Source organism: Hippopotamus amphibius, chromosome 3 (assembly GCF_030028045.1).
Source record: "Hippopotamus amphibius kiboko isolate mHipAmp2 chromosome 3, mHipAmp2.hap2, whole genome shotgun sequence".
In the NCBI taxonomy this organism is placed as follows: domain Eukaryota; kingdom Metazoa; phylum Chordata; class Mammalia; order Artiodactyla; family Hippopotamidae; genus Hippopotamus; species Hippopotamus amphibius.
The window spans coordinates 160,217,998-160,243,929 of NC_080188.1; the positions used below are offsets into that span (position 1 = coordinate 160,217,998).

Consider the following 25,932-nt stretch of genomic DNA (forward strand, 5'->3'; position numbering starts at 1 on the left):
TTTCATCAGACTGGGCTAGGTCCCAGGGTTTGTTTTCTCTATTCTCCCTGACACCCTGCTGTGGATTCTGTAACCAACAAGGGGAACTGGAAACATGTCCTTGAGTTCCAACTATGACCTATCTAAAATTCCTCTACCTTTCCACTTAGACTCCTAGCCCTAGAGTTATGCGGCCTCCATTTCCCACTACTAAAAGATTCACTATCTATCCCAGCATCTCATTTCATCATATTTAAATCTTGGATATCATTCTTGGGACAAATTGCCTGCTTTATTCAGTTGATGGGGAAGAGAGATGGTGAGAGACAAAACTGAAGCACAGTCAACGATATTACTAGGGCCCCGAGCATACCTGCACATATGCATACAAGGCATTGTGTTTCTAGCCAGTGAAAGGAGATATAACTTTACAAAATATATTGATTTGCAGCACGCTGGGCAGCATGGGGGGTGGGGGGGGTGGATAATGAGAAGGGAGGTGAGTATAGACAACCATAAGAGAAGGTGCCCACAGGCCCCATCTCCCTATGGAGTGGGTAATGAGGCTTACCTACCAAAAGGTTTCAACCTGGATTTCTGGCTCTTGTTGAAAAAGAAGAGATCAGATAAGGCCAGGCTGGCACAGAGCCTGGCTGCTCCTCTAGATCCCAAACATGATCTTTACTGCCCCAGTGTCCCTTCCCTTCCCCATGCTGACAACTGTCACCTCTGTCCTGTGGGTTTTCTGCCTCGCTCCTGTGCACATCTGAGTGGTGCATGTTATTCTCCCCTTTTACAGATGAGTAATTGAAGCCCCACCAATTAAGTAACTTTCCCCTGGTTGCCTAAGTGAAAGTGAAGGAGCTAGAATTGGAATTCTGGTCCATTTCATTCTTTTTTTAATTAATTAATTTTATCGCCTGTGTTGGGTCTTTTTTGCTGTGCACAGGCTTTCTTTTTAGTTGCGGTGAGTGGGGGATACCTCTTTGTTGTGGTGCACAGGCTCCTCATTGCCGTGGCTTCTCTTGTTGCAGAGCACGGGCGCTAGGCGCGTGGGCTTCAGTAGTTGCAGCACATGGGCTCAATAGTAGTGGCTCACAGGCTCAATAGTTGTGGTGCTCGGGCTTAGCTGCTCCGCGCACGTGGGATTTTCCTGGAGCAGGGATTGAACCCATGTCCCCTGCATTGGCAGGCGGATTCTCAACCACTGCGCCACCTAGGCAGCCCCTGGTCCATTTCATTCTAAAGTCTGTGATCTTTATGACCCACCAATCTTCACAGAAGAGATTTATGTAGAATACAAACATCACTTAGAACATACATGCATGGAGGGAAGTAGTGGAAGCAAGAGCCCTGTATTGGGGAGTAGGGAGACCTGGACTCAAGGGGAAGCTGTGGCACTTGCTGGTTGTCTCACTTTGGGCACATCACTTCATGTCACTTTTCTGGACTGAGATGGCCCATCTGTAAATTGGAGATGACCAGGCCTACTTCACAAGGTTTTGAAGACTGAAGGAGATGTCTGGAGAGTCCTTGGAACCGCCAGCTCTACAACTCTAAGGGACTGCTAGACCAGCAGCAAGGAGGGCTGGCAAACTTGTACTCCTGTGAAGGAAGGTTGAGAGGGACCGATCTGAGCCAGACTTCAGACCTTGGCTAATGGGTCAAAATATGAAAGGACTGGCTGAGCCTGGTTATCCCTGATTGAAGGGTAAGACGTGTACCGTTCAAACGCACCCGAGGGATATCAGAGATGATTTTTATTTGTAGGTACTGAAGAGTCTAGTGAGGGAAGGTTAGGTTCCAACTGGCCGGGTAACCGTCTCTCACCATCCTGCCCGACACCTTCCTGCGCGTCCGCCCTTCCCCGGGGCCTGCGCCCCTATCCACCCCCGCTCCCCTGGCAGCGCCCCAAGCCCCGCCCCCCGGGCCTCAGGCCCGCCCCCTTCCCTCGGTGGGCGGTGGCTCCGCGCGCTGGGCTCGGGGGGCTGTCGGCTGAGCCCCCGCCTCGCCGGCGCAGCCCGGGAGTCCCAGCGCGCCTGCAGCCGCGAGCCGGCCGAGCCTCCGCGCGCCAACCCACACGTGAGTCCCGGCCGGTCGCCGCCCGCAGCGGCCGCCCCGCGGGGATCGAGCCCCGTGCTGCAGGGCTGGAGTGAGGGGACCGAGGAGCTCTTTTCGGCTCGTCCCGTTTACTTTGAAACCGAAACCGCCGCGGCGGCAGGAGCCCTGCGGCCGCCACCCCGCGCCTCGCGCCGGGCTGCGGGGACCCGGGCCCGGCCGCCCGTCCCCCTCGCGCGGGGCGAGCCCCCGACGAGGGCGCGGAGGGTGGGCGCGAGGAGGCAGCGGGGCCGGGGAAGCCCGCGTTGGCGCGGGCCCCTGATGCGGGCGAGTGGGTGCGGTGTGGGGGGCCGTCGGGTTCCGGGGCCCGGAGCGGGTTTTCTAAGCAGAGGGGGGGGTGTGGGGAGGACTGAGGCTGGGGGCCCCGAGCTGGGGAGCGGCTCCAGGGCGCGGTGTGAACTGGAGGGGCCAGGTTCGGGTCGGGGTGCACAGGCGGGGGAGGACTGTAAGGCATGCCCTGCACACCCCCGTTGCCAACCCTTGGCTCCCCCTCCATGCCCTTATGCACCCCATCTTGCCACTTTTGCGTGACTTTCCAGCCAGAGTGTTCTAGAATGAAACTTTAATACTGGCATGAATGGAAACCTCCGGGAACTGTTCGATTGAGCATGCTTATTTAGAACCACCCTCACCCCCAGCCAAGGGGAGCTGCAAGGGGTCTTGCAAGAAACCAAGACTCACAGAGGTTGAAATGAGTTTTCTGGGGCCACACAGAGAATTGGTGGAGTCTGGGTTCTCCGCACCAGATTGCCTCCCCCCTTGTTACTGCTCTGCAGGGTTTTGGCAGTTCTGAGAATTTTCAGTGAATACTGGGGCCAAGCTGTTGCTACTGACTCCCCTGGGCGTCTTCTCCGACTCTTTCGGCTGGTTCTGCCCCCTCCTGCAGAGTTTCCATATTTGGCTATTTCAGATTTACTTTCATCAGAACTCAGTTATAACGCTGTGGCAGGCAGGAGTGCTCTGGGCTTGCGGTGGGGTTGGTGAAATGAGGCGTGGCTGCCCCCTTGCACCCCACCCTCCACAGCCCTGGGCTCTGACCCGTGTCCCTGAGGACAGGCCTCTAGTAACCAGTTGAATTCAGTAAATATTTATTGGGCACAGGTGCTGGGTGAGAACTGGCAGGTCAGTGGAATACATTCCTTCTTTCAGAGATATTTGCATTTTAAAAGGGCTCTGGAAGACATAAAATACAAAGAAACTGGTTGAAGTGCTTCTGGGAATAGAACAGTTCTGGGGGTGTGTGAGATAATTTTAAGCAGGGCTTAAAATTAAATTTTAAAATGGGCTAGAACCTCTCAAATCCAGAGTGCAGCTGCCTGTTGTGCCTTATGTACAGACAGCTTAAGACAGGGGTGTTAGCACAATTGATGGCTTGGGTGAAAACCTTATCATCTAAACGCTCCCACCTCCGACTCTAATTTGAACAAGAGAGACAGAAATTGCTGCAGAAAAGATGAATGTGAGATGCAATCAGAAAATGTCTAGCCTTTATCAAGGTTTTCTGTTGTTGTTTTTGTTCTTGCTTTGAACTCAGTGGAACGGGTTTGTGCTCGGATGCAGGAACTTCTCTCCCTGGGTGCGGGACATAGGCAGGAGAAAGCCTCCTGTCTGAGCCAAACTCTGAAAGTCCTGCCAGAGGGGTGGTGATGGAGGTGGTGACTTTCTCAGGTCCTCGGGGCAGAGGTCTGTGGCTGGGGTAAGGACAGGCAGTGTTTCCATTGGTCAGCAAAGTCACCTGAGTACCCATTGGCCGTGGGTGGCAGAGTGGTGGAAAAAATATGGAAAGGAGATGGGGTCCCATCCACTGGAAGCACTAACCGTAGTGACTGGGATATTTCAGTGGAGATGACTGCAGAGCGAGGGAGCTGGATGCCTGAGTCAGTGCCATTAGGCTAGCCATGGGAAGGGCTCATAGCATGTAGACAGACAGACCTGTGATTATCTCAGCTTTACTGGAGAGGACGCTGAAGAAAAAATAATAGTGCCTAGTTTATAAAGCTCTTTCCTTTTCAAAGCATTTTCTCATTGCTCTTGTCATTTCGTTCTCCTTTTGTCCTCCACGATACCCTTGTGCATCAGACCAAAACAGGGTTATTCTCCACATGGCCCAGATGGTGTGGGTGAGGCACTGAGAGTGAAATCACCCTTTGGGCTCCACTGCTGGGCCAGGCCTGGGTCTCCAAGCCTCTGGTTCCTCTGCTCCAGGCCCCTCACCCTGGTTTCTCAGAAAGCTACATCCACCCAGCTCCCTCTCAAGGAGGGGTTAACGAGGGGACCCAGGCTCTAATAATGCCTGTGTGGTCTGTTCCCGGCAACACGGAGCAAGGTCTCCTTGAGACTCTGCCCTGGCCACGCTGTGAACAAACACCCACTCAGTTAGGTCTGCCTCCATTAGTGAACTCAGGGCGCGACCTGTGTCTGATCTTGTTTGTATCCTGGCATCTGGCACAGAGGAGGCCTAAACAGATGTTGGCATTGAATTCATTTGAGCCATGTCTCCCTTGGGCTCTGAGCTACCAGAGCCTGATGGCTGGGAAACATGTGCTGGATGGAGCTCCGGAGAGAGAGGTTGAGCTGCCAGCAGGACTCGCTTAAACCCCCAAAGTCAGAATAGCACTGTCCGGTTGACAAATAGCCTATTGACAAATAGCCTATCTCACCTGATGAACTTCTCACTGCCTCCCAGAGGGCACGGAGAGGCAGGTGCTGTTCCTTCCACTTTACCTGGCTGCAAGCCGGGCCTCAGAAGTGATGTGAAAGATCTCACAGCACCTAGGGACCAGCCAGGACTCCAGCCCAAGTCTTTAGACTCCAATCCGTGTGCTCTTCTCATAGTTTTGTGGCTAGAGGAAGCCAGGATTCTGGGCAGGAGGGTGAGGGAACCAGAAGAGCATTCATCAAAGGCTGCCTGACACTTCTGTCACTGATCCGAGGTCTTTAATAAAAGCTAATAGACCAGGGGGAGGGGAGCAGTTGGCCAAACTCTCTGCCTCTGAACAGCCCTTCCTGCCCAGGTGGTGGCTTTTTCTGACGTTCCTCTGGGGCAGGTGCTGTCACCCAGCACAGTGTAGTAGGTAGGTGGGTGTGTGGGTGTGTGTCTGTGTGTGTGTGTGTGTGTGTCGGGGTTAGAGGGGAACAAGCTGCAGGGAAGAAGTCATCCCCAGGGCTGCTGAGGCCAAGGTCAGGCCCCAGTGAGTTTGTTGCTTTGCCCAGAGCAAAGCTTTGTTTGGAGGGTCAGACAGCGGTAGTTCCCCTAGAGTCCCCGGCAGGCCCTGTCTTGTGAGGAAGTGGGCTGGAGGGCCAGGGGGAAAATAAAAGTGAAAATACTCAGCGGTCCTCATAGAAAAATTCAAAGTCCGTTTGCAGTGACAGTGATGAGCGCTTTCTGCGTTCTGTTACCTGGAGGCAGGCGGTGGTACAGGCTTGGACGGCACTGTAGCAAGAGCACTGTGCACACGGGTGTCCGTGCAGGGTCTGTGGCCCTGGTGTTACTGATGGAGCCCAGTGAGCGCCCTTCCCAGGGGTTTTTGTGTGTGTTTGCAAGAGGGGGTACCCATCTCTCTTACTTCCAGCAGATCCCCATGCCTTGTTTCTGGACGTGCACGCCATCAGCTTCCCTCCTTGCCAGTTTAGAACATCCCTGGGATTTCCTCTATAGCTTTTTTTCTCTTAAGGAAAACGTGCTCTCCTGACTAATGGGAGGGCACCTTCTCCACCTACACCCCTAATTCAGCTCTCTTCTCCTTTGGAGACGGAGACGGGGACAGTTCCCTTCATAGCTCTCTGGCCACTGACTCCTTCTGCTCCCCGACATGCTCAGTCTCTGTTAAGAAGATCCCACATTTCGTCTCCCTTTCACTGACCAGCTTCTGGAAAGAGCAGCTGGCCCTTGCCCTTGCACTTGGCGTTCTCTTCCTCACTCGGCACCGTGCACCTGCCCTGCTGCTCACATTGCCCTTGGCAGGCTTCCAGGGCCTGGTAATCCTCAGCCGGCAGCCTGCCTGCAGCTGCTGCTCAGCTCCTTGGAGGGGGCCACACCATCCCCACTGACATTTCCGTCCTTGACCTCGAGCTTCTCATCCTCCTCCTGCCCTGCAAGTGCCAGAGTGGGGCCCTTAAGGCCATGTCCTGGGGCTGGCTCACCCTTCCTACGCTCCACTCCCTGGGGCCCTCCTGTGCACCCAAGGTTAACCAGCACTCTTCAGGAAAGGCTGATCAAGTCTCCCCCTCTCACTCAGCTCTATTCTTGCTCAGTTTGATTTGTGGTACACAGAATCCTCACTGTGATGTTTCAGGAGCCCCTTAGACACTCATCCCAAGCCGCCTCTTCCTCCACGTTCTCCCTAACCCTTGCAAAGATCACTGCTGTCCTTTAGTCACCTCTGTCTCTCTCCAGCCAATCCTGATCTACTGTCTATTCCCAGCGCTGCTACCTGACTTCCCGTCCGCCCCACCTGTTTCCTGAACGAACCGAACTGTCCAAACACTCGCTTTCCTGCCCTTCTGTTTTCTCTTCCACACTGTTGCAGAGCGGCCTCCCTAATGCATAGTCTAATGAAGACCTACTACTTCCACTACTGGCATAGTGGCTATAGTATGGACTTCAGAATCTGGCAGGTTTGGGTTCAGGTCTGGATTTTTGACTTGCTGGTTGTCATTGTATGATTTGGGCAAGTTGCCCAACTTCCATAAGCGTCTGTATTTCCACCGGTAAACACAGATAGTCATGTCACACACTTGGGGTTGCTGGGTAGATTAAACGAGCCAATATATACACAGAGCCTAGTGTCTGGTGGGTATTCAGTAAAGCTGGTTTTCTTCTTCCACGTGTTTGACAGCGTAGGGAGTTGTGGGGTCTCTGGGGAGGTGGAAGATGTGTGTCTAGCCTAAAGGCACACAGATTTAAATTAAAAGCAGACAAGCCCAAGAATAGCCGCATACCAGGGTAGACGTCATTGAAACCAGCCTGTTGCTGCCACTTTGCAATCTCCAGATCAGGCCAACCTCAGAGGCCAGAGTAGGTGAACTGGGATGGGGCAGGACATGGTGGGGATAAGTTGGGCCAAGCCCTGGGCAAGCAGAGGGCAGAGATGGGGGGGGTGCCTGGCAGCATCAGATAAAGGAGGCCCAGCCCCAGGGGTTGGGTTTCAGGGGCAGGTTTCCAGTCTTTTAGAAGGACTTGTGGGTAGAGCAGTGCAGTCTTGGAGGGCTAATAGTGCTGGGTAGGGAGGCAGCATAGGGACCCCGCGGAAGAAATAAAATGGATTTGGGAAGCAAAATACTGGGACTAGCCTGGTCACCAGGAGCAGAAGCATTACTTCAGTGGGATCCAACGGTGAGGTCAGACCAGAATGAGGAGTGAGGTTGACTTGGGGCAAAGCTGCCAGCTAGAGCCCTCTCCGTGCTCCCTTCCTAAGGGGGATGGCTTGGGACAGCTAGGCTGTGTTCTGAACCTCCGTTAGAGGAGTCCTTGATGCTGGAGGATGGAGGCAGGGGGATGGGGTTAAGGGGTGCAGGTCACGGAAGTCCCTCGTCTGCCTTCAGGATGTTGGGATTCTGAGGAAGAGGCTGAGCAGATCCCTGTGATACAAGCTAGGAACATTTCCCATGCTTCCCTGGGTTCAAGGCAAAGTAGTGTGATATAAAGTGAAGGCTTAAGTGCTAAGCAGATGCGGAATACAAGAAATCATTAAGCAACTGGGTGGGATCATTCTAAAAAGCCCTTTTGAGGAGTGAGGAAGGTGGACAAACGGGAGGGAAGAAGGGAATATGGGACTACAGGCAAAGGCATTTCTAAGGAATAAAGAGAGGGATGAATAGTTTGTTCTTAATGGATGGGAAGTAGATTATCCTGGAGCAGATTGATGTTGAGGTGGTTTATATTAAAAAAAAAACAACTAAGAATTTGGGATGTTGCTTCAACCTCTCCATAGCACTCCCACAGAGCTTCCTCAAAAATGCCCGGTGTCATGTATTTGCTTTGGATGGCCAGATGCTAAATTCTTTGAATCTTTCTGTGATGCTAACAATTCCATGTATATGACTTCAGTGGTTCACTGACACTGGGTCTTTCCAACAAGTATGACTTCTGTAACCCCTATTTTTGCCTCCTTGTAACTGTAATGCTGGATTTTTTTCAGCATCAGCTCTATTTAGGCCATGTTGAACAGCTGCAAGGCCTTCTACACCTGACTTTCTTTACTTTCATTTCTCCTGTCTGGAATGCCTCCTGTTTTAATCTACTGATACATGTCCCTCTCACTCTTTTCAAAGAAAACTCAAAATTCATTTCTTATTAGGAAGGCTGATCCCCAAGACCGTTTCAGTGATTTGCTAGGAGGACTCATAGGATTCAGCATACAGTCATACAGCTAAGATTTATCACAGTGAAAGGATATAATGCAAAATCAACAAGGGGAAAAGGCACATGGGACAAAGTCTGGAGGAGACCAGGCATCAGCTTCCAAGTGTCCTTCCCCAGTGCAGTCACACAGGACATGCTTAATTTGTCCAGCACTGAACTGTGACAGCACGTGTGAAATGTGTCTATCAGGGAGGCTTATTTAGAAACTCAGTGCCGAGTATTTTTATTGAGGACTGGTTACGTAGGCACCCTCTGCCTAGCATACACCAAAATCCCAGACTTCCAAACAAAAACAAAAACAAAACAGGTGTTCAACTTAAACCACTTTGTTTGCACAGTTTAGGCACAATGAACAACTCAGGTAGGGTGGGGAGAGCCTGCCCCAAATCCACCTTCCCAGACATCAGCCAAGGGCCATCTTTGTAAGCAGGACTTCCTAGCGGGTAGCAGTTGTAGGCCTGCTATGTTCACCATTTTCTGCACAGCTTCCCTGCATAATCCCACCTCAGAGCCTAACTATAGTTGTGCTAGAGAGAGAATCACCCTAGATAAGGGGCCAGAAGACCTGGGTTCCCACCCAACGTGGCCACTTACTGCTGGGAGACCCTTTTGGATCCCCCAAACTCTATATCCCTCATACAACTCTAAAGAGCAGAGTTGTAATTCTTGCTTGTAGATTTCCAGGGTGACTTGTGAGGATCACGTGCGAAGGCGTGGTGGGTCTCCATCCCCCTTGGTCGAGCACCTACTGTGTTTAGGGCCCTGAGTGAGCATGGGGAGTACGGAGGGAAGCGTGGTGTTGTGGCTTTGATAGGAGACAAGCCTGAGGTTGAATCCCAGCTGAGCAATTGCCAGCTGTCACCTTAAACACGCTACTGGATCTCCCTGAGCTTCAGGACCCGATCTGTAAAATGGGAACATGAGTAAGGAAACGAGTACCCATCCCTTGTTGGGCTGCTGTGCAGAGTAAGTGGAATGAACCATAGAAACCCATGGAAAGCTTCTAGCCATGGTATCTGGCACATTGTGGGCACCCAAAGCTTTGGCCGTGATCCATTTACTCAGATATTTGAGTGCTTGCTCCGTGCCAGCACCTTGAAAAAGATAGACACAGTCCCCGCCCAGCTTTCTATTTGCTGATGCAGACTAATATTGAAAAGATAATTACATGAAAAGTGAATGTAATCTTACGTGCTGTGAAGGAGAAGTACAGGGTGATAATCGGGCAGGTACTGAGGAAGAGGGGGCTGAGCTGGCCGAGGAGATGTGGGAAGGCTTCGCTGAATACGATGCTTCAGCTGGGCTTGGATGAGCTTCGGCCAGTGAGAAGTGTGGGGGTGGGGGGAATGGGTGTTTCCACCAGAGACAACACCTTCAGCAAAGGCAGGCCAGCCTTAGGGTGAAGGCTGGAAGGAAGGAAGGTTCTCCACTCACAGGAGGAATGGCAAAAAGGCCAGAGAGGCTGGAAAATACGGTTGGGGAGGGAGATAACGTGGAGAAGTGGGTGGGACCGTGGTCGCGTGGTTAAGGGTTTGGAACTGTGAGAGTCATGGGAGGCTGTGGAAAGTCTGTGTGAGTGAGAACACCTTGACTTTTTCAAAGGCCAGTCAAGCCACTGTGTGGAGGATGCTTCGGGGGAGTGAGTGGGTGAGGGCAGACCAGCTATAGCAGCGGAGATAAGCGGAGACCGGCTACAGGAGGGGAGATGAGGGCAGACCAGCTACAGGAGGGGAGATGAGTAATAGGAGGCTGGTGCCCAGGCCCAGAGGAGAGGGGATGGTGGCTTGAATGCGGGCTTGGTTGTGGGGGAGGAGAGAAGTCACTACCAGCAATGATACCAGTTGTCTGGTGACAACAGCAAGATAAAAAATGGCCCTTCATGGAGAGGGAGCTCTGGAGAGAGGAAAAGTTGGTTCCATTTTGGGTGTGTTAGCTTTGGATGCCTGTGAGACACTGAAAAGGAAACACTGGGAAGGCAGTAGTGTGTGTGGGTCTAGACGCCGTGGAGAGAGACACTTGGGGGTCGTTAGTTCGTACATGGTCTTTGATGCCAGGACAGTGTGGTTTCAGGGAAGCTAAAGAGAAAGAATACTTTAAAGTGTTTGGTGTGGGGGTGGGGGTCACTAATGTCAGATGTTGCTGGGAAGCCAACTAAGTTGAAGATGGAAAATTGACCATTGGCTTACGTCACCCAGGAGTCCCTGGGTCCTCGGTGAGAGCAGTTTGGGATGGGGGGTGGGGGCGTTGGGGGGGGGTGTGAGCCAGGCTGGAGTGGGCTGAGGATCGGATTGAAGAGAGGCTGATGGAGATAGTAACTCCGCCGTGTGAGGGGGGAGGATGAGTCAGGAGGTTTGGCTGTGAGGGGAAGGAAAGCTCGAACTTTAGAGAAATGTGAGAGTGAGAACTTGGGGGCTGCTTGCATCTCAGGAGAAACTCATGATTGTGTGAGTGCCGATGGAAGCAGACAGCTGAAAGGCAGAGGCTGACGGCAAAGCAGCGTCTTCACGTCAGAAAACCCCTGAGGAGGCTGGGACAGGTGGGGAGCTTGGCCTGGTTCAGAGGCCGCCTCTGCGGGGCCGGGGGCGGGGAGGCGGGGGAAGGCGGGCGGGCGGGGAGGGGGCGCTGCTTGGGGGACAGACACGTAGGCCTGGCGGCAGGAAGTGGAAGCCGTTCTGGTCTGAAGACTTCTATTTTCTGTGCAGTAGGAAGTGAAGTTTCCTGGGGAGACCAGGGTGTGGTCAAGGTCTGTGGGGAAGAGAAAGGTTTGAAACAGATGTTGAAACAAGAGAGTGAACTGAAAGGGAAACTGGCTCAGAACTCTGTCGCCTGTTGGCCTGATGGAGTCTCCGGAAAAGGACTCTAGCAAATGTGATTTTAGATCTCTAGCACCTCGTGAGGCACCTTGGTGAGGGCCCCATACCTGTTTTGTGAATAAAAAGTTCTCAGCATTTTCCCTCTTCGCAGGTACCCGGCTGCCCACGGGGACACCTCACCCAGGGGTAGTTCACTTTGGTGGGAATCAGGAGCACTGTTCAGGCTGCATGCTTCCAGCCCTGAATGGCCAGACCTTCCCCCTCCTTACACTGACTGCCCCCTCCCCCCACAAGGCAGCCTCCTCTAGCTTCGCCTCCTCTAGCTGTGACCGGTACAATTTCAGAACTGAGATGAAGTGTTAGGCCCTGGGAAGCACGCTCAGTGGGAGAGAGCCTGTCCTGCTTTCTGCGGAAAGTGTAAGACTGCTTTTCAGTCTTCCCATGACTACTTAGCCTATCATATGCCCTGTTCTAAGTTTTGCTACCTCAGGAAACAGAAGAAACATTCCTGCCCTCATGGAGCTTATATTCTGGCAGGAAGATAGTAAAGAGGCAAGCATATACCATGCTACATGGTAATAGTGCTTTAGAGGAAAATGCAGCCTGCAGTGGGGCTGCCAGGGATGTTGCGATTCCACATGGGTCAGCGAATGCCTCACCTGTGAGGTAACATCTGAGCAGATACCTGAAGTGAGGAACAAGCTATGCAGGTATCAGGAGCATTCTAGCACAAGGACAGCATGCAGAAGTCTCTTCTACTCGTCAAGAAAAAGTGAGACTGGTGTAACTGGAGTGTGTGAACGGGAAGAAAGCACTGGGACATGGGGACAGAGGATGGAGGACAGATAACAGGACTCTAAGGACACTGGCTTTTATCCTGAGTGAGATGGGGCCCTTGGGGCAGAGGAGTGACAAAACTGACTTCTGTTTTTAAAAGGATTGCTTTGACTGCTTGGTTGTGAATAGACTGTAAAGGGGTAGGGGCAGAGGAGGAGACCAGCTAGGAGACGAAGGCTGTACCCAGTGGGGAGATGATGGTGGCTTAGACTGGGGTGGTTATGCTGACAGTCGTGAGAAGTAAGCAGATGTGCCTACAGGAAGAGCTGATAGGATTTGGTATCGAGGGATGGCGAGTGAGAGGAGCCAGGGTTGACTCCAGAGTTCTTGGTCCAAGCAGCATCGTCTACTGAGCTGAGGGAAGGCAGTGGGAGGAGTAGCCTGGGTGGGGCTGGGTGTCTTACATTTGAGATGCTTGGTGAACACATGTGGAGCTATGGATCAGGCAGTCGGGATGACTTGAATTCAGGATGGGGGCTGCAGGTAGGAACTGGGGCATGGTCAGCCTTAGATAGCATCTAAGGCAGGAGCCAAGATGGGCTCACCAAGAGCACAAGTGTAGGTGGAAGAGAGAAGAGGTCCAGCGCCAGCGTGGGTGCCGAGAGGTGGGCAGTGAGGAGCGCCAGGGAGGAGAAGGTGACCGGAAGCCGGCACGATGGTCTAGGTCAACACGTCTCACACTGTAACGGGCTGCAGAGTCGAGCCTGGGAACGTGTTAGAAGAGCAGACTTCTGGCTACTACTGGAAGATCCTGATCCAGAAACGTATTAATTAGGGCACCCTAAGATATTGTAACACGTAGGCCCCCCAAACAGAGGTCCGTTTCTCGGGGGTGGGCATTTTTATCACGTTCCAGGGCACATGCTTAGCAGAGCATCCAGGGACCCGGCCACGCTGGAAACGGTTGCTGTGCTTTGTGCCTGGACGTGCCCTCCGCGGGACTGAAAACCCCTTGAGGACAGGAACTCGGGGTCCTGTCCCGCTGTACCCCTTCCCACCATAGCATGAGATTCAGACCTCTGCATGCAGCAGACACTGAATAAATGCTGGCCACGAGTGAAGCGTGGACAAGCATGGATATTAAGTGCTTATTTTTTGTGCCAGACACTGTGTGCTGGTAATTTATGTGGAGGAACATGTTTAATCTTAACTCTGAGCCTTAGAGGCAGGTGCTATTATTGTCCCGTCTTCTAGATGAAGAAGAGGTGACACAGGTAAGTGAATGCCAGAAGAGACTGAACCCCAGGGGTCCAGTTCCAGAGCTGGTCTCTAACCAGCAGGATGTACTGCCTGTCATTAAGACCTCCCTTTGGGTACCAGTTGGGATGTGATACCTTTTCTTCCAGCCATGACACAGAGTAAAGAGCAATGGATTTCGAGTCGGAAAGCCTAGATTCAAATTCCTGCTCCATCACATGTTAGCTGTGTAACATGGGGCCTCAAGTACTTCATCAGAAATATGACCATGATTTTCCCATGGGGTTAGCGTGAGGACTGGGTGTGATCTTGTATGTGAAAGTACAAATTGCAAAGTACTACTGCAGGTAAGGTATTATTATTAACTTTATTAACTTGAAAAAAGTCAAACTGTAGAACCCCTGCAATTATATACAAGAGCTGCCAGAGGGGTATGGACTGTAGAAAACCCGACAGGCCCTGCCTAACCAGAACAGGTCCTCTGTGCATTCCTTTACTTATTGATGTTTCTTCATGAAATTTGGTTTGATAAGTTTCACGGTTTTTAAAAAACCGTGAAATTTTTGGCTAGCTGATCCCTAAAGTCCTTCCACAGCTGACTGGCTCAGTTGTCGGGGGAAGCCACTCCTCAGATTCTGTCTGCTTCCCTTAGGTCCCCTTCCTGGGCTTCCCACACGCTTTCCCTCTTCTGTCGTCCTGATCAAGCCCATCAGTCCCAACAGCCTGACGTCAAACGTTGGACTGAGGGGACTCTGGGATGCCCACCCATGTGTGGGCTGGCCGTCTGGGGTGTGCCTGGGGTAATGGACCTCGGGACGCTTATCCCCCCAGGGCGGGGGTGAGAGGGCCACCTTTGGTCCCATCTCTTCCTCCCCAGGCCTGGGCCAGAGCTGGTCTGGCTGCTGGTCAGGAGGGGATTGCCGGTCTGCCTCTCCCAGGACCTCGACTCGTGCCCCAGCCGCAGCCTCTCCCAGAGCTCTGGGGGCGGTTGGCAGTTGACGGTGCGTCACATGTCCGTGGTCAGCTTTGGAGATGTGAACCTAACACAGTGGCAGGTGTGCATGAGCATTGTGGGACGATGAGGCACAGCTCAAAGGGTGTTGGCCTTTGGTAGCTAAAAGTCACCAAAAGGTCAGGCCAAGGTTTCTGGATCCTCCTTGGCACATCTGTTCTATAGCCTGTGTAGGGTGGTCTCTGGTCTCTCCCCTTTCCTTAGAGTACCCTTAGGCCATGGAGGGTGGGGCCCGGCTCAGTCCTCGCTTAAAAATGCTTCTGAGTTCCAAGCTAAATCTGAACTGTTGTCCATTGGCTGTGAATCCGAGCTCCCGCGTTGTTCTGCTCATGAGGCCGCTGGAATCTCCATCACTTCCTGAGAGCCTGTCCGTGGGAGAAAAAGGAGCATCAGGAAGGGAGAAGGGAGAGGGTCGCCCTGTGACTTGATGAAGCGGGGGTCCACACCCACACTTGGAAGTACGGTCTGGCTGAGGATGAGGGAGCCTTTCAAATGAGGGGAGCTGGGAGCTGTGGCAGGAACCGAGGGCAGAGGGCTGAGCCAGCCTCAGGGGAGCCCTGCAGGGAGCCGCCTGGAGGTGTGGTCTGGGCTAGAGGAGAACTAAAAGTACTGTGTCCCCGGGGGAGTTTTGAGAAGAGAGTGTCAAATGCCACATAAAGGGCAAGGGGGCAGCAGTTTAGGAGAGACTAATTGTCAAGTCTGGTTACAGTTTAGATCATCAAGTAGATATACCATGCTGTTCCAAACTACCTCCGTAGGGCCTCACCTCCCACCGCAACACCCAGATGACTTGGGCCCCCAGCTTGCTCAAAGGCAGAGTGCAGATGAACTTATGAACTTGGGAGAGGAGGGACACTGCAGGGAGCTCTCCATGGGATCTGGTGAGGGACACTGCTCTGGAGCCAGGAGCCGAAGGGAGGGGAGGGGAGGAAGTGGCTGGTGGGGGTGTTGCTGGGCTGAGGTTGGTGAGTGGCCTGGAGACCCCTCCCACTGGGGGGCAGTGGAGGTAGTGGTGTGAGGAATCCCGGCCCCTGTGCTGCGTTTCTTCTTCCAGTCCGTGTCTGCATGGAGTAAGTAGCCTCTCAGCAAAGAAGTGATTTACAGAAGTGACTGACTAACAATGTCTAGTGCGAGACCATCCAATGTGACCATGAATTCAAAAGAATACATTGGGTGAAGTGAGGAGGAAGATGTGTTTGGAGGATGAAATAGAGACATGAGAAAAATGGCAACAGAAAGGCAGCCCCGGGTAGAGGAAGAGCAGCTACCTTGAGTCCCCGATGGGGGGGAGTAGCACCTCCTGTGGGGGAGGGGTGGTGTCTGGAAAACCGCCCTTGGTGCCTGCAGTCAGCAGTGAGCTGTGCCCCTGCACGAGGTCATTAAGGCCTTAGTAAGAGTGCTGAGTGTAGGGGAGGGGACAGTAGGGGACACGGGGGGGACGGGGTGGGCTCATAGGACTCAACTCTGTCATCAGACCTACTACTCATCACTTTCACTTCTGGGCCTGGACAAGCGCATAGGGGTTAAGAATCTGGGGACACAGAAAAAGCCAAGTCCATTCACAGACAACAAGTGAACGAGGAAACATGATAGCATGAAAGGAACATAGGAAGGAATTGGGAATATTTAGGCACGTCTCAAGGGGGCCTAGGCAGTTGTCTTTTCACTTGAAGGTGTGTCTTAGGAAGAGGGACCAGGCTTTTCCCCTTTGGTCCCAAACCACTCCTGTCCTCCCTCCCTCTGCCCTCACTTTTCCCATCTCAGTGAACAGCACCACCTCTTCCCAGGTGTCGAGCCCCAAACCCTAGAGTCAGCCTCAGTTCCTCCCTGCCTCCAAGCCTCACGTTTAGTCTCCAAGTCCTCTTGATCCTACTGTGAACGGACACCCTGAATCCCTCCAGTTTGCTCCGTTTCCCCACCACCACCATAGACCAGGCCTGCACCATCTCTCCGCACCCCTTGCAGCATCTCCCCCAGGATGCACGTCGTCCTCCTAACCTCTCTGCCCACTGCCTCAGCCCCCTCCGTGCGTGGCCCATCCAGCATGTGGAGTGGTCTTTTGTAGATTCCAAAGCAGACACTGCTGTTGGCTTCTTAAAACACTCACGCTGCTTCCCATCGCCGTGCTCTTAGAATAAACCCACACTCCTTCCCATGGGCCCCCAGGCCCGAGTGACCTGGCCCCTGCCCTACCTCCTGCTGCTCTTCCTTTTGTCCCCGACACTTGGGCAGCACTGGCCTCAAACATGGCAAGCCCTTTCCCGGAACTGACCCTTACCCATGCTTCCCTCTCCGCCTGGGATGTCCTTCCTGCTCCTCCCTGCCTTTGCTCCTTCTCATCCTTCGGTTGCTGCTCAAGGTCTCCTCCACGAAGCTTCCAGGCTACAGTGGCTGCGCCTGTTTCTCTGTCTCCACATCCTGCTTATTTTCTTCAAAGAACTGATCACAGTCTGTAATGACCTCCTTTGTTTGTGAGTCCCTTGTCTTCTCCATTAGGTTGTAAGCCCCAGATGAGCAGGCTTGGACCATCTCTGTTTGGTCTCTTCATGGCCCCCAGAGCCAAATACAGTGCCTGGCATGTTAGGTTATCCTGGCACAGGTTATCTTCAGAGAAGAAGGGCTCTGGGGCAGTGTTTAATAATAATAATAATAATAACAGCACCAACAACCACCATCACCCTTATAGCATTTACCGTGTGTCACCATTATAAGCTCTTCGTGCAGGGGGCAGGGGGTTGGGGGCAGCATACTTTTTCTGTACAGAATCAGATAATGACTGATTTAGGCTTTGTGGGCCACGGGGTCTGTGGGCACAACTGCTCAACCACCCCGACAGCGCAGGAACCGCCATAGACGATGTGTCAGTAATGGGCATGGCTGGTGCTCATACAACTTTATTTACCAGAATACATGGTGGACCAGCTGACCCTGATATATATACTATTAACTTATTTAATCTTCAAAAATTCTATGAGGTCACTACTAATCATATGTTACTGAGAAACTGAGAAGCAGAGAGATGGAGTAACTTGCCTGAGGTCACCTGGCTGTTCAGGGACAGAACAGAGATTTGAGCCCAGGCAAGTCCACTCCGAGTCCACGGTGGCATCGGTGTCTTGGCAAACCTCGGGGAAGCAGGGAGGAACGCAGCTCCTCCTTGTCCCCTGGGGGCCTCCACTGCTTGCTGGCTGTAAGGACCCCTCCAAGCTTCCTCATTCCCCTGTGGGTGAGGAGAATAATAATATGTACGTCGCAGGGCTGCTGTCAGGGTGAAAATGGATAGTGCTTGTAAACCACTGGGTCTCAGCCTGGATGTCGCCTCAGTAAGTGTCATCCGAACCCAAAGGGGCTTCCCCGGTGGTCCAGTGGGTAAGACTCCGTGCTCCCAGTGCGGGGGTGGTGGGGGGCCTGGGTTCCATCCCTGGTCAGGGAACTAGATCCTGCATGCCACAATGAAGATCCCACACGTGGCAATGAAGATCTCGCGTGCCGCAACTAAGACCCAGTGCAGCCAGATAAAATAAACAAATAAATATTTTAAAAAAAACCCGACCCGTATCCAGCTCCATCCCTTAGGTTCCATTCACATCTTTTCATACCGTCCCCTTGCCATCTGTCCGCCTCATTCCGATTTGTCCTAGGTTGTCTTCACGGCTCTCCTTCCCACAGCCCTTTTCCACGGAGGCCTCACGTTCATCCTAAATTTCCCTTGCTCCGTAGCGGACATTGCCAGAGGGCTCTGTGCCGGGCCTCGGCTGGCTCTGAGGTCTGGAGACACGTGAGGACAGCCCCTGCCTCGAGCCGCTCGCTGAGCCGACCCCGGACAGCAGTGGGGACTGCCGTGGACGTAGAGCTGAAGCTGAGGGTCCTTGAGTCAAAGCTTCTTATAGAGGGAGTTCTTGCGTGGGTAGGTCGGCAGTCTTTATTTTTTTCCTCTTGCTTTGCCTCCTGAGAGCAAATCTCAGCATTCTCCTGCAGCACCCAGCGGACTCTGGGTGGTTCTGAGTAGGAGAGAGAGTGCCCTTCAAGGCCTCTCTGCGTGAGACTGATGGAAAAGCAGCAGCGGCCACAGAGCCAGAAGCGGGGGCGGGAACGTCCTTCAGCCGCTGACCCCGCTTCTCTCCACCAACGGTGCTTTGCTGCACTCCCAGGAAAATGAGGAACCAGAGATTTCCTGACAACTTGGAGAGAAATCACACTTCTCTTCAAAGGAATTAAAACCATACCCACATCGTCCATTCTTCATCCCCTGTGCAAGAAAACCCTCCTCTGCAAAAGCGTGAGGAAAAGACACCCTGCTTCTGCCTCTGCGACACCAAAGCCAGCCATTCTGCGGATGGGACAGTTGGGGTTGGGGGGCTGTGGTCCCATGTCATCTGGCTGCTGTGGGGTCCGCTGCTCCCTGCGTGGTCTCCCCGTCCTGTTAGACCTGATGGAAAATGACCTCGTTACGCCTGCATTTCTCCAAAGCCCTTCCTCTTTGTCTAACCCACGTGGTTCAAGGTTAATGAAAACAAAACCCGTCTATCCCCGAGGTCACACAGTGGTTGTGTTGTTGTCTTAGGCTGTGGGAACAGCAGAGAGGAAGAGAAGGTCGAGAGGGAGCGGAGGCCAGCAGTTATCTTGAGGGGTTTCACCTTCAGAGGAAGGCGCTTTCTGAGCTGTTGCAGACAGAGGCTTTGGTAACAACTTCAGGCCCATCTCAGTTCTCTGTGCCAGTGCAGGCAACGTGCCAGGTAAGGGGCTTTTCTTTTTCTTCTTCCTCTTTTGCCGCCGCCTCCTCCTCCCCACCCCCCCTTCTTCTTCTTCTTTTGTTGTTGTTGTTTTGTTTTTAATTTTCCTGGTAGTAACCATTCCTCCTGGAAGAGCAGCATCTCATAATTCAAGGGCCAGATGTGACTTTGAGAAAGGGAACCGCGTGTCCTTCAACAGGTGGGCGTCTGGCGGTACAAGCCAGGGCTGTTCTCTGTTAGATCACTGCCCAGGGCACAGGTTCTGGCATCTCCCTGAGTCACCGCATCTTCGAATTTCACACTTTAACTTTTCCTCATCACCAGCCACCATCTCCCCTCCTTTAATTTAAGCCCAGGACCTGTCACTGGGTCTTGGATGGGTTTGGGGAATAACATATTGCCACCTGCCTCCTGTGACCAAATGTGAGCCTCTGTGAGTTGGCTTCTGAAGTTCCCAGCAAGGCCTGAGCAGAGCTGAGGAATGGGCAGTTTGCCCTCCGGCAGCGCATCCTATGGCTGGCAGCTTCATGGGCCGGTGTGGTGTTACCCGTCTGTTGCCCATGGCTCAAGGACCACCCTGGGGCACCTGGCCAGCCTTTGTGCCCCCACCTTATCACCTGGGCACTGTAAGTCTCACCTCCCAGAGGAAGCAATCTCTCTTGACTCTCAGTACCCATTCTTACAAAGGGGCCTTGAGAAGGGCTGCAGGCCTGTCCCACAGTCCTGAGATTCTCCCCAGGCACTGCGGTACATCTAGAAAAATGTACAGATGAACCTGTTTGCAAGGCAGAAATAGAGACACAGACGTATAGAACAAACTTATGGATACCAAGGGGGGAAGGAGAGGGGTGGGATGAGTTGGGAAATTGGGATTGACATATATATGCTAATATGTATAAAATAGATAACTAATGAGGGCCTACTGTATAGCACAGGGAAGTCTACTCAGTGCTCTGTGGTGACCTAAATGGGAAGGAAATCCAAAAAAGAGGGGATGTATGTATACATATAGCTGATTCACTTTGCTATACAGCAGAAACTAATACAACATTGTAAAGCAACTATACCCCAATAAAAGAAAAAGAAAAACAAAAAACCCACAAAAACCCAACAGCCCCTGGACCCTAAGAACTGCTGTCAAATCCAATCATTAGCCGTAGGGATCTCAGACCTCGTGGTGGGTGGAGGGTCGCACAGGCTGAATGGGGGTTGCCTTGGGGGAAGTGGCACCAATTAAATCCCAAATAGGGAGAAACACGGGGCTGTGCTATAGCAGTGGGTGTGAAGGGGAAGGACCAGACAGCAGACTCCAGTACTAGCTTCCAGGAGCTCACCCACTGCTGTCTTTCTGGGAAGTCCTAGCTCTCCAGGTCTCATGTTCCTGATGTAGATCTAAACCTGTTATGTCAAATGTCATCACTAAAATGACAATCAAATTACTAGCAAAGTAAAAAAAAAAAAAAATTTAGTGTCTTGGGCAGTTTTAAAACAATTATTGATAGCACAAAGAAAATGTGGCCATTCCTCGGAATCATATAATTTGTTCTGGAAGAGTTGTTAGATGTCGGCTGGTCTGAGCCACCCCCATTCCCCTAAGACTGTCCCTAAGGCTCCCCAACCTGGATGTGCCTCCTGTCTGCATCCTTCACGTTCTCTGCTTCTCTCCTTCATCCTCTCCCAGTGGTGCCATTGTTTACTCTGCCCTCCAAACTGAAACCTGGGAGTCCTCCTCCACGTCCTCTCCCTCAGCTCTTCCACCTGAGCCATTTCTGAATCCATGCATTTTCTCTCAGAAATGCCTCACGAACATGGCCTCTCTTTGCCCCTGCCTTAGATCAGGCTGTCGTCATCCTCCTTTGGTCTGTTGTAGTAGCTTCTTCCCCTCAACTCCCTTCCTGGGCCTGTCCTCTATGTCCATCATCCCCACAAAGATGAAAACCATGGAGTGAAAAGTGGAATCCCTGACCAGCATACACTCAGGGCTCTTCACAATGTGCTCCTCCCCTCTTTCCACACACATATCTCACAGAGACCTTTCTAGGTGTTCCCAGCAGGGATTTAGTGACACAGGAATCAGCTACACAGGGGATGGCAAAGCCGGGAAACCAAACAGGAGACTCAGCGTGAGGCGACTCCAGGATGACTCAGGGCGGGAAGCTGCCCACCCCCTCTGTGGCGGAGGGGATGAAAAGAGGAGATGGTGTTTCCAGAGCTTGGGAACCAGGGACCTCCCTGGGGGAGCTCGTCCACAGAGAGAGGGGCTGTTGGTGGGGATTAAAGCCGTGAAGGAGCCCAGTCACTGTTGAGATGCTGCCCCCAACATCGAGGGAAGAGGGAGAAAAGGTCTACTGCTCCCTTCCCCCCGCCACACCCGCCACCGCAGTCTCCTGCCAGTGTCTCCCATTGGCTGAGCCAAGCCAGAAGCCAGGGCACCCTGGAAACAGAGTTTTGGGGGGCCAACCCCCTTGATGATGCAGACCAGGGCAGGGGCATAGCAGAGGAGGATCTGAGAGCAGACAGGCGGAAGACTGGCGTGTTCCCCTAATTCCACTTCAGCTACAGTTAATCGTTAACGGTTCCAGAACTTCGTGACACCCTCTAGGAAATTGTTTTATCTCCTTCATTTAGAAAATACCTCCTTTTTTTAAAATTAATTTTTATTGGAGTATAGTTGCTTTACAATGTTGTGTTAGTTTCCACCGTACAGCAGAGTGAATCAGCCATACATATACATATATCCCCTCTTTTTTGGATTTCCTTCCCATTTAGGTCACCACAGAGCACTGAGTAGAGTTCCCTGTGCTGTACAGTAGGTTCTCACCTCCTCCTTCTTCAAGACCAGTGGAGATGTTTTCTTCTCTCTGGAACTGGCACAGACACCTCAGAAAGCGTTAGCTACCTCTCATCTGGGCTGCAGCAGCTTGTTTAAATCTCTCTTGGTGGGACGTGCCACCAGGGTATTTCATGTATCATTCCCGGGTCTGATTTCCTTTGCTCCACTTGGAGACCCTCAAGGGCAGATGTGTCATCACAGGTCTCCACATTCTCGGGACCCCAAGCAGAACAGGTACCTGCTGAGTCTGTGCAGGGATGTGCAGACAAGGGAAATGTGGGGTGTCTTCCCACCGTGTCACAGCTGGGGAGTGGCAGAGCAGGGCTTGAGCCCGGGTCTCTGGCCCTGTGCCCGTTTCACTCTGGGATTTGATCTTGAACTTTCAAGAATCAGAACTTGAAAACCCTGAAGACAGTTCCTGGGCTTATATGTTGTGAAGTAAAACATAAATAAAAGCATTCCTGAGTTTTCCAAACCTTCATTAATCTATGCAAAATGCTTGCGGGGGGGGGTGGGGGGTGGGGGGCTGTGGAAGTAGTGTGGACAGACAGATAAGGACCTTCCTTTTTTTTTGTTAAACCCGAGACTGAATTCTGCTAGACGTGTCCTTTTTATTGTAACTGAAAGCCAAACTCATGCTGCTTCAGAATGTTAGATTGTGTGTTATGTGTCCCCAAAAATGAATCAGAAGAAATATCTAAGTAAAGAAGAACAGTGGGGTTGGGTTGAGGGCCTAGATCTACCAGATATTAAAGCACATGACAAGGCTTCTCAAAGAAAGGAAGGAGTGAAGAAAGGAAGGAAAGAGGGAAGGGAGGAAGGGCGGGAGGGAATAATTTAAATTGTGACATCATAGCCTTTCTTTGGAAAGTCTAGAAAATTCTCGGGAAAAGATGCATCAATTTATGAAGCTTAAAATATGGCATTTAAAAGAAATTCAATGAGTCCTTAGGGAGCAGATGGGATATGATTTTCTCTTGTCTTTTTTGGTTTGAGTTAATAACTCTTCAGCAGGAGGACCATTATAATTCCATCGATGGCAGGAATAGGCACTGTTTACTGCAGTAAGGAGGTATACAAGCTCTAATAGTAATTTTGATGATTTTTTTCCCTTATTATAAGAACTGAAATCTTTTGCGGTTCCTGTTACATAAGCTATTGTGCCCAGAGGGGAAAGATTTTTAATAAAATGAAGCTCTTACTCATTTCCACTAAATAACCTCCTGGGAATGACAGAGTACCAGCTGGAAATGTTGAATTGGTTAGAGAAATGTATTTGTGAGACAAAGAAATGTCAGCCTTTATAGTTCTATTGTTGGGGCTCTCTTATGTCGCTGAGCACAGTGCACTGATTCCACTTTTGGAGCCGAGTCACAGACCTGAAGGAGCTTCCGAGGAAGGAGGCAGACCCTGCCCTGGGAGACTTCACTGCTTGGTTTCTGTATAAGAACACCACCCCGAAACATCTCAAGTCCATATTGTATAGCAGAGCACAAGAGCTTATTTTTCTGTGTCTAATGAGATAAAAACTTGATTGAGTAAAAAACAGATATTGGACAAAACAACAGATTGGAGAGTGAACAAGGTCAGCAGATGACTTAGCGTGCTGACCAGGGCCGGGCAAGATACACAGTGGTAGGGAGAGAGTGTGGCCCAGGTGTCCGGTCCTCCGCTGGCCATCTAGCAGGAGTAAGGAGTAAGGAGACTGTTTATGAGGGTCACGTGCTGGGCCTGCCAGTATAAAGACTGACAAGGGGCAGGCCACCGGGCAGCCTGATAGAGCAGTGGTCTCCATAGTGGGCTTCAGGGGCCCTGGGGTGCTGGAGCAGCTCTTACTGGGACATGGGCTTCCTGCAGCTAATGGGCTCTTGCATCATTCACGTATGGTTAGGCACAGAATTGACAATTGTTACTTGGAGTTTTTCCCTAAGGAGAGCAGATAGTTAAGCATTTACCATCACACCACTGCCTGGGGCTCCCTGAGACCCTTTCAGGGGATCTGCACGGGCAAAACTATGGGCACGATAACACTAAGATGTCATTTTCCATTTTTATTCTCCTTTTTTGAGTGTACAGTGGTGTTTTCCAGAAACTACATGACATGCGATGATGCAGCAGACTCAGTGAAGGGTAGATATGAGAATCCAGCTCTCTTCTCTTGAGCCCAGAGATATGGAAAAAGGAACAACAAAAAAAAAGCCACTCTTCTCACTAATTTTTTTTCTTTTGGAAAATGATTATTTTTCATAAAAATATTATTTATGTTAGCATATGATTAGCTCATTTTTATCTTAAAGTGAATTAATAAAGAATATTTTTAAAAATTCTTCGGTTTTAATCTCAAATATGGTAAATACTAATAAATATAACCCACATAAGCAAAACTCTTTGGGGTCCTCAAATTTTTTAAAAGATGTTACTTTGTAGAGTGGTTTTCAGTTCATAGCAAAATTGAGTGGAAGGTAGAGAAAGATAGACACACAGATGGGCCTGTTAAATTCTTGTGCTAGGAAAGAGGATAGAATGTAGTGGAGGGAAACCTGACCTGAGTTTTGTACATCCTCCTGCCTTGTTTTGGAGGCTGAGCAGCTGCTGCTTTAGGGTATATCTCTGAGGGTCCAAATTTAGATGCTGTGTGACACAGACACGAGCATGGTCTCGAGAGAGAATCCTACAGGGACATAGGATGTGAACTGTCCTCCTCCCTTGGGACTAGAGGACACAGGGCAGATTAGGGCAGTTTGGAATAGGTCTCTCCCTTCTCTGAGAGAAAGGTGAGTCTTGGTTATTAGGCTGTGTGTTTAAATCAAGGGCTGTGCCTCTTCACCTTCACAATTAAAACATTGCTAAATGGCAAGAGTAAACGACGTTAAAAGGGGAACAATCACATCTTGTTCTGCTCACCTACCACCCTTGAAGTTCTGCAGGAAACACATGCAGAGGGGAAGAGGTGGGGCTTTGGTCTCAAACCCCAGGATAAAGAAAAAATCCCCTGGTCTGCTGGGCTCCTCCAGAGACAAAGCATTGTTTGCTGAAAGAGGCCAGTTGCTTTCTCTGCTCCATTCATCCAGGCCACAGCCCAGACTCAGCCGCTGACCTGAGCAGAGCTGAGGGTTGAGTGGGGCCACCCATCTCCCGCCTACGTGGCTGGGCCACGCAACTGCTCCCAGGCCCAGCTGATCTCGTCAGCTGCAGGGAAATCATGAGGGACCCCAAGAACAAGCCACAGCGAGCGAGCCTGAAGACCAGGCCTTCCTTCCCACAGCCACGTGGAAGAATGTCACCCCCAAGGACCACCCATGCTTTCACCGTTTGCAGACACTGAAAGCACCACTTCTGGCACTGTGCCAAAAGTAGCAGCATGCCTGCAGAGGAGGCAAGGCTGTTGTTAACCTGGGGACCACTGGTGGCGATCCCAAGGGCCCTTAAAAGTACAGATGTAAGGTGTGTGTGCTATTTTATAGGGAGAAGGTCTAGAGTTTTCATCAAATTTTCAAAGACGGGGGAAGTCCTTGCTCAGAAAAGGTTAAGAATCACTAGGTTATGACTCATTTATTTTGTAACTGGAAGTTTGTACCTCTTAATTTCCCTCACCTATTAGAAAAAAAAAAGAATCACTATGTCAGAGGTCAACACTACTTAGAGCTGCCCTGTTTAGGGTTTTACAAAAAGTCCATTCAATGACATTAACTCAACAAACAGCTGAGTTGTCCTCCACACCTGGCTTAGTGCTCAGGGCTGGAAACACAACAGTGAGCGAGGCCAGATGCTATCTGTGTGTCACTGAGGAGCACAGATAGAAATAAAATAATCACACAGAGGCATGTCCAGTCCCAACAAGCGTTGCTCTGAGGGAAAAGAACCTGGTTCTACGACAGATGTAACAGTGGATGAATAGTGTTTTTGGTTTTGTATATTTTTAAAATTTTTGGATAAGTAGTATACCCATGTTCAAAGACTCAAAAGGATTATATAGCAAAAAATCCACCTCTCCACCCCCCCAAGCCTACCTTTATCCCCTAGCCTACCTTTATCCCCTAGCCATT

The 25,932-nt window shown here is 51.3% G+C and overlaps 1 protein-coding gene across 2 annotated transcripts in view; it reads left to right on the forward strand.

Annotated features, from left to right (window-relative positions):
• Positions 1-2,006: 2,006 nt before the first annotated feature.
• TRAF5 (TNF receptor associated factor 5) overlaps positions 2,007-25,932 on the forward strand; it is a 43,264-nt gene continuing 19,338 nt past the window's right edge. Inside the window, exon 1 of one of the 2 annotated variants that reach the window (XM_057728589.1) lies at positions 2,007-2,061. The gene's annotated coding sequence lies outside the window, so the exon portion shown is untranslated. Of the gene's footprint in view, positions 2,062-18,224; positions 19,057-25,932 lie in introns of those variants that run through there. The other variant, XM_057728588.1, reaches the window with a different exon arrangement.